The following is an 8,276-nucleotide window of genomic DNA, read 5'->3' as shown; positions in this document are numbered from 1 at the left end:
ATTTTGCCCCTTACTCTGGCAAAGTGCTGGCAGAATTTCTTTCTCACCTTAAAGCAAAGCTGCTTGCCTCCATCCACAGCTCTGAGGTCCTTGTGGTGAAGTTGCTAGGAAAATGCTAAGTCGTATCTATGAAAACTTGCATAAATTCCACACATGCCCTACACCTGACATTTTTCTCCTTTTCTGCTATTTTTTCAGTCACAACAAATGCCTAGCCTTTGTTGTGTAATGGAGTCGCTGGCTATGGGACATTTAATTTACTAGGCCTCTGCAGTGCAGAAATGGAATGAAAAAAAATCCAAGCTAACTTAAAATCCTTTCAGCTCTACAGCATTGGTGGCAGAGCTTTGGACAAAGTGTGGGGACCAGGTCATCAAAGGCAGCAGACTTTTACTACCCTTCCCTTAAAGCAGGCAACACTGAGAGGTAGAAAACACTTCCTGTGGTTTTTAGTGCCAGGCCAGCATTTCCCTGGCACTCAGCACAGCATCATCCCACGTGTCTTGTTGCAGGATAGCTGTGATCCCTTCAAAGCACAAGGAGGAGGCACAGCTGCTTCAGTGTTGATTCCCACCACCACCACCCGTCCTAATTTAATGTCCTTTTGCTGTTGCCACTCTCCAAAGACCATCTCCATCTTCTGCTCATGCTGCCTGTCCTGTGCAGAGCTCTCCTGCAGGAGCTGGAGGGGATGCCTTGACCAGAAGGGGAGGAAACACCACTGTGAGAGGGGATGAACATTGCCAGTCTTCCAAGAGCCATCGGGGATCTCTGTATTGAGAGAAATAAAATGAGTCAAATATTTCCAGGTTGTATTGAAAAAAAAAAAAATAAAAAGGTTATCTTTCTCTCCGTTGTAAGAAATTACGGGTCATCGCGTTACCATGGTTTTTCTTTAGGACAGTCATGTCTCAGCTGTTATCCTTTATCAACGGGAGGCAGAAATAATTCGCTTTTCCCCCGAGCGTGCAGATTGCGCATTCCCAAGCGCCATCTACTGGTGTTGCACCTGGGAGCCGCCTCCAAGCACACACGCATCCTTCCTTCGGGCGTTTGGCAGGACACGGATTCAACAAATCCGTGTTCCTTCCAGTTTCAAGAAAGCACAGAGACATATAAGGTAGGAAAAGAGAGCTCCTGCTCTGGGCCTGGGGAAAGACAGCTGCTAGAACCAGCTCCAGGAAAAGCTTAATCCTGGATTTCATTGAATGAGAGCAGATAATTCGATCAGAACATCCGAAGTCGTGCAAAACTGGACCTCATTTGTTCTTCTTCTGGTGAAACTTTGTGCTTTGATTTCTTCACTCATGTAAGGAAAAGTCTTCAAAGAAATTATTCAGTAAACCCAGGTTTTTTAGATTATATGACTAAATCCCAGAGCTTTCAAGATTATTTTCTACCAAAGTTCTCTAAATAATGTATTTTTTTCAAGACAGACAGTGGAGAAAAACACCCTTGTTTAGTTGACTCTGTAACTCTCTATTATTTTCTTCAGCAAAACTAATTAAAAAATATATTTTATTGAATTTTACTAAATGGTGTTTATTTTGCATATTTTATTTCCTAATTATCTTCCCTCCCTTTTTATAGTTAGTTTTAGAAAAAAAACTTTCATTCTTACCTGTCAAAACTTTTTTAAATTTCAAGCAAATTTGCTAAAATATTTGATACCTAAGCAAAGGATGACTTCTTACTAGGAAAAGTGTGGACTTAAAAATATCTTCAAGGCAACTTTGAATATTCTCAGTTCTGAAGAAGTTCTTTGAAGATATCATCCTGGCTCTCTCACCTGGAGGCTTTCATACCCTGAAGTAGCTCAGAGCATCTACTAAAGTATTCAGAGCTTCAGTGGCACTTGCCTTAGAAGTCATTATGGTAATGCATTCCTGATTCCTGAAGACAAAGTGTTCCTTCCTACATGACAGGACTGACCCACAAGGAATGTGTTTGTGGTGTTGGCCACCACTGCCAATTCATGATGGCCCTGGTGGGCAACATTCAGAGTGTTTGTACACCCACTGCTCCCACATATGGATCAGAGGACCAAAAATATTACACATTTCCATCTCCCCTCAGTTACAATCAACTTGAAAGTAGTTTAAAATAAAAAGGCATAACCCCCTGCCCAGTAGTCAAAATATCTACAGGCATCGTCTGCAAAATTTGGTTTGAACATTGCTTGGTAAATTCTCACCCCAAAAGCCAGACATATACCAAAAAAAGATGGGGTGCTTTTCAAATCATGTTAAAGAAATTAAGACTTGAAATAAGCATGTCACTACATTCTTTGTTACAAACCTCCTCAATTTTCATGAGCTTTCTATGCAGAAACCTTCCCCTACTCAAGAAATCAAATATCTGCAAAACTGTCTGTACAAATCTCAAAAGAGGATTTTTGCACTTGTAATGGTCCTGATCTGTAACAAATTGATGTAATTTCCCATGAAGGAAAAGAATAAATCACAAATGAGGAAAAAGTGCCTCAAATAGCAGACTCAGGAACCAATCCCCCCATCAGGGAAATAGACCTCAGTGCAAGTCAGCACCAAAGGTTAAGCAGCAGATCTCCACAGCACCCTGCCCAAATTCAAGACCCCATGTGCTTTGTTACTTGTGAGGAAGTCCAGCTACTACTAAAAAAAAAAAAAAAAAAAGCCATCAAAACCTAGCAATGTGGCCTTTAGCCCCTTGAAATGAATGCTAATCCTCCCTTACAGCTGAGCCAGAGGAGGGTTGGACTGTGGCTGACAAACTGTCCAGTTTAGGATTCAGGACAGACTGGGTCATGGCCCAGGCTTATCAGAAGTGTGGCATCTTTCTGCAGACAGATTAGAGATTTTCTGGCATTTGATTTGGCTTTTGTAAAGCATTTGCTGGCTGTCCCATTTTGATCCATCTATTGGGGGCAGAAGATTGGTTTTATATTGTGCAAAGATGGTGCCCCTTGTGGAGGCTCCATCCTTATATAGCAATTCCAAACAATAAGTCACCATTTCAAAGGAACTTCCTGTAATATTTCTGTGCTACTCAAACTGGCTGCTTCCCATTCCCTGGGCCCCAAACAAAAATAGTTACCACAGCATCCCTCAGTACCCCAGTTATGCTCCCATGTATTAATTATAATGAAAATGACCTTTTAATATTGATAATCTCCATTTTTGTTCAGACACATTTCCTTACATACTCGAGGTTAATAAGATGCACACAAAAGAGCTAGATTAAGGTTAATTTACTTCTGTTTACTCATTGATCCTAAAATATAGGACATAAGAAAAAGGAAAGAATAATTTCAAATGCAACCATCCCACTGAGAACTCAGTGGATACTTTTTAAATTATTATTAATGCTTCCTCCCCCCCCAGAGTGTAGTGCAGACAAGTTATCACCAATGAAGAATTACAAAAACACATCTGTGCAGCAAAGGTCAGATAAGATTAAAAGAGCTAGTCCTATTTAGGTGTTTTGTAATACAGGATTCCAGGTCCCAGGGAAGTTAGGATGAAACTGTTGAGCCTCAGAGACCTCATACTTCAGCTTACCTAAAAATATCAGGAAAAATCCAAGACCTTTGCAAGCCATCCGGGATTTGTTTTCTTTCTCAGCTGACAACTAGAGGAAGCTTCCTCTAGAATAATCAATGCACTCTACCCCTAGCAGAATTTGTACCAGGTGGCAGTCAAATACACTGAAAGTGTGGTCAACACCTGAGGTAAATGTCACTGGCTCCCCTGAGACTGAGAGTTCAAGTCTTTAATACAAGTAGTTTAGTATTTTTATGCAAAGCAAGCCCATTACGTTATCTAAAACCAGCCAAGCCCCCTCTTACGGAGAACCTTAAAACCATCAGCCACTTCTCAGAGAGGATGCCAAGAGCAAACATCTTTTGTAAATGCCTAATTCAAGAGTGAATTCCCTGTATGTAATGAGGAATGTAGTCTTTTCTAATTAAGTCCTCTATTAAAAAAAAAATATATCTTTGCTGCTGTTAGGCCTCGTTTGGCTCAATTTTGCTTTTGCCTAATTGCCATTTCTACCTATGCTTCTACCTAGATTTGGTTTTCCTATTCCCAGTCACCCTCATATTACCACTTATCATCCACATTTGGAAGAATTGAAATGACATTTATTACCTTCCTCCTGCCAATGCAAGCATCTTTTACTGCCTTACAAAAACAGTGGTCACCTTACTGTAGAATACAAATTCTATTGGATACATCAGTCACAGCATCTGTGTAGCTGAACCCAATTTACGAAACATTTATTAACTTATGGGCATTAACTAGTTGGGTCTGTTTGAAACAATAGGGAAACAGGTTTGTTTAATTTGGTTTGTTTAATTTGGTTTGGTTCAGGGTTTTTCTCTGCTTATTTTAAATAACCTGGCCTGGAGATTATTGCAATTGACAGTTTGGACATTAAGAGAGTTGTTTGGGAATGCTGCAGTGTACCAGAGTGTGGTGTGGAGCACAGGCTCAGCAGTTAGATAAAATATGATGTGCTTTTTTCTTGTGTGTGTGTGTGTGTGTGTGTATATATATATATATATATATATATATATATATATATATAAAATACATTTTCTGCAGTAACAGAGTTCAGTATATTGAAGCAATTAGCAATTCCTCTCTGCATGCAGAATCCCAGAATCAATTAGCTTAGAAAACACCTCTGAGATCATCGAGTCCAGCCTATAACAAACACCACCATGTCAATCACACCATGGCCCTGAGTGCCACGTTCAGTCTCCCTAAACACCTCCAGGGACGTGACTCCACCACCTCCCAGGGCAGCCCATCCCAATGTCTAATTGCCTGTTCTGTGAAGAAATTCTTCATAATGTCCCACCTTAACCTCCCCTGGTGCACTTGAGGCTGTGTCCTCTCATCCCTGGCTGCCTGGGAGAAGAGTCCGACCCCGATGTGGCTACAGCCTCCTATCAGGAAGTTGTAGAAAGTAAAAAGGTCTCCCCTTGAGCCTCCTTTTCCCCAGGCTAAACACCCCCAGCTCCTCCAGCTGCTCCTTACTGTGTTCCAGACCCTTCACTAGCCTTGTTTCCCTTCTCTGGACACACTCCAGCATCCCAACATTCTTCCTAAACTGAGGGGCCAAGAACTGGACACAGGACTCAAGGTTCCACCCACCCAGTGCTGAGTACAGGAGAAGAATCCCTTCCCTACTCCTGCTGGCCATACTGTGCCCCAAAAGCCTTGGCTTCCTGACTTTCCTGACAGACACAAATGGTTGGGATTAGCTGCACTATTGGCCCTGTTGTGCATGGCCTCCAGGCAAAAGTTTTTTCTCCAACAAGTCTCACAGCTCTCAGCCATTTCAGGACACAGTTAATGCCACTCACCTTTCTTTCATCAGAGGGAAACCCAGCCTACGTTTTCACAACATACTGGCCATTCCATAAAAGCAGCTCTGGAGCAGCTGATGCCTGTTACTCCTTGCCCTCACCTGTGATATTTTGCTCACCTATTCAGGTCCAGCCTCTGTGTTAGCTCATATACCAGTGAAGTCCCTCTTTAAAATTCTGAGCAATTCTCAACTAATGTTCCTGCTCGTTAACCCCTGTAAGCCTTAATGAGCTTAACTTCTACTTGTCCTTATTCATTTAATACATAGACTATCACCAATTTTCAGAACAGTCTGGATATTTGTTAGGTTTTTTTAATTAGCAGCAGCTAATTGAAAGGACAGTTTCTGGATAAAAAAAGAAAGTGACTGTTAAAGCAAATGCGTGGGAATGCTGTGTTGTACTAAGTTAGCAGCAGAAATGGGAAAACTCACAATGGCCTGGTGAGAATACAGTGCTTTTACAAGTTATATAAAGCTATATAAATATGGCTCTGTGTGTGTATATGCAAACTTACACCAGCTAACGTAATTCAGCCACCTGTGTCAGCTGGGCAGGAGGGAAATTCTCTCTTCCCTGTAGACCATCTCCACCACCTTCTTCTGAGTGCCCATGGGTGTTTGATGAAGGTGAACGTTGCCCAAGGATGATTTCAGCCACCACAGAGATGAATGCAGCCACCTTTGGGGCAGAAAAAAATCTGTCACTTGGTAGCATATAGTAAATATTTCTAGGGTCAAGAAAACAACACAAAACCAAAACGGAATGCAGCATTTGAATGAAGTTATGGGAAGATGGGACAGGTAAATGGCCTGGACTGGGATCAGGACAAGTGACCTAAGCTAGTTGTCAACATGGATAAGACACAGTGCTAAGGTCTGTGGCTAGACAGCACTGGTGACATTCACTGGGTCCCCCAGGAGCCAGCAGACAGCAACTGAAAGATTTCTTCATTTTTTAACAGGTAACCTCCATCCAGGTGTTGGCCATGGCTCAGTCCTGCTGCTTCTCACATACAACAGTTTCAATAAACAGTTGAGTGTTCCTGGATTTGGGGGACTGCCTTTGGTGTATTGACAGATATCTTTCAGTCAATTATGAAAACTACTTTATACTTATAAGTCGAGTATTATTTTTCTTAATTGTTATAAATGCCATTGTGATTAAGAGACTATATCCAGATTCTCAAAATTATTTAAAAGTCTAATGCCAATTTAAGTCCCTAATCCACACTGATTTCCCTGGGAATTAGAAAGTAAAATACCTTTAAGAAGTTGGGCTGTAGTTCTTGTAAGAAAATTAACATATACCCTCAAGAAAGATTATAAATTATTTGATATGATATATTCAAAAGTCGGTGGCTTTAGAAAGCATTATGTTTTATAAGTGGCTCATTTATTTCAATATCTTGAAAACTTTTAAAGCAAGACACACTTTCTAAAATCATTATCTAATTATTTCTTAGCCAGCTTCAGAGATCAGGAGAACACACACACTGGAAGATATATACATACAAATGTGCAAACAGCTGTTAATGCTATTCTGTATTTCAAGAGAAGTTTTAAAATATGTACCCTGTCCAATACAGCAGGACTAAAGTCAGCTGTAAAGTTCTCTAGCTGTGAGCATTAACTCTGGTAAACAGCATGTTTAGTATTAACTCCAGATACTATACAACATTATTGCAGTTCAAAATAACTCTGATCGTGTTGAATACATTCAACATAAAATCTTCTCATTTAAAGCAATAGACCAAACCATGTGATTTCAACATGACCATGGGGCAAAAAAAATATCCTCTAGGACTATCAAACTAGGAAAAAATGTGGGTTTTTTCCTCTTTTTGAAGAAAAATTCAGTTTTCTGTAGAGTTTTCAATAGAAAAAGAAACAAAATTACACAAACATAAAAGTTTCGCATCTGTTCTGTGTGCAGCAACTGATTGAGGTTTCTTGTGCAAAGAATAACTTAGTGTTTCAATTACAGAACTCCTCAAGTTTTAAAAGCAGCTAAGTATTAACTTCTAGCAGCTGGGAAATAGCCTTCTGTGTGAAACGTGAGTGGGAAAATTGACTGTATTGTGTTAACTCAAGCAAGGGGAACAGACTCCCAAAGGGGGTCACACTTCCTTCTTGCTAAAAATTAAATGTGGACAGGTTAGAAAAATTTAGAGTATTGAGCTGTTGGGTTTTTTTTGTGGTCAAATTAGCTGGTTTTCTGCTGATTGTTTCTCTGGTATGAAGCCCACAAGTCAGAGGGAAGAGAAACATCAAAGCTCACCTGTGGAAAGCTGAAATTCTTGCACTGACTTCCAGGCTTCCGGACAGTCTCTGTTTGGCCTTCGCTGCCTTTGATTGGGAACATGTAACAAAAACAATTTAAAAAAGTTAAACTGATAATGTTTGTTAACTGACTCCAGCCAGGATGATAAACCTTCCTGAAACAGCTACCTGGCAGAAAGCAGAGCTGTCACCAGCTGTGCCATGGGAATTGAGAACTTTTCCCAATTATTTTCTTCCCTGCTCTCTTTCCCGGTTGACATACATTCCCTCCCTTAGGCTTCCTGAGAACAAGTTTGCAGTGCTACAGCAGAGAAGATGGTTTTCTTTGCTCTTTGGCTTCATCTCCATTCCTGAAGATGTCCAGAGAGCAGAGAGGTTGGTGAAGGGTCTGGAGCACAGATTCTATGAGGAGCTGCTGAGAGCTGGGGGTGTTTAGCCTGGAGAAAGGGAGGCTCAGGGGAGACCTTATCACTCTCTGAAACCCCCTGAAAGGAGGTTGTGGTCAGGTGAGGGTCATCACTTCTCACCAGTAAAAAGAAATAGGACAAGAGGAAACAGCCTCAAGTTGCACCAGGGGAGATTTAGATTGGGTATTGGGAAAAAATTTCTTCACTGAGAGGGTTTTCAAGCATGGGAAC

At 40.9% G+C, this 8,276-nt stretch overlaps 1 long non-coding RNA gene across 1 annotated transcript; it reads right to left on the bottom strand.

Moving 5' to 3' along the window:
- Positions 1-535: 535 nt before the first annotated feature.
- Positions 536-7,718, bottom strand: LOC143694529 (uncharacterized). The gene is made up of 3 exons (XR_013183088.1): positions 7,637-7,718; positions 5,874-6,037; positions 536-771 (listed from the first exon to the last, which is right to left on the bottom strand). It is a non-coding gene; the product is annotated as an uncharacterized LOC143694529 (long non-coding RNA).
- Between the last annotated feature and the right edge of the window lie 558 nt (positions 7,719-8,276).

This window comes from Agelaius phoeniceus, chromosome 7, assembly GCF_051311805.1.
Source record: "Agelaius phoeniceus isolate bAgePho1 chromosome 7, bAgePho1.hap1, whole genome shotgun sequence".
Classification (NCBI taxonomy): Eukaryota; Metazoa; Chordata; class Aves; order Passeriformes; family Icteridae; genus Agelaius; species Agelaius phoeniceus.
Note: the sequence above shows the minus strand (reverse complement) of the source record. Positions and strands in the feature narration are given on the sequence as shown.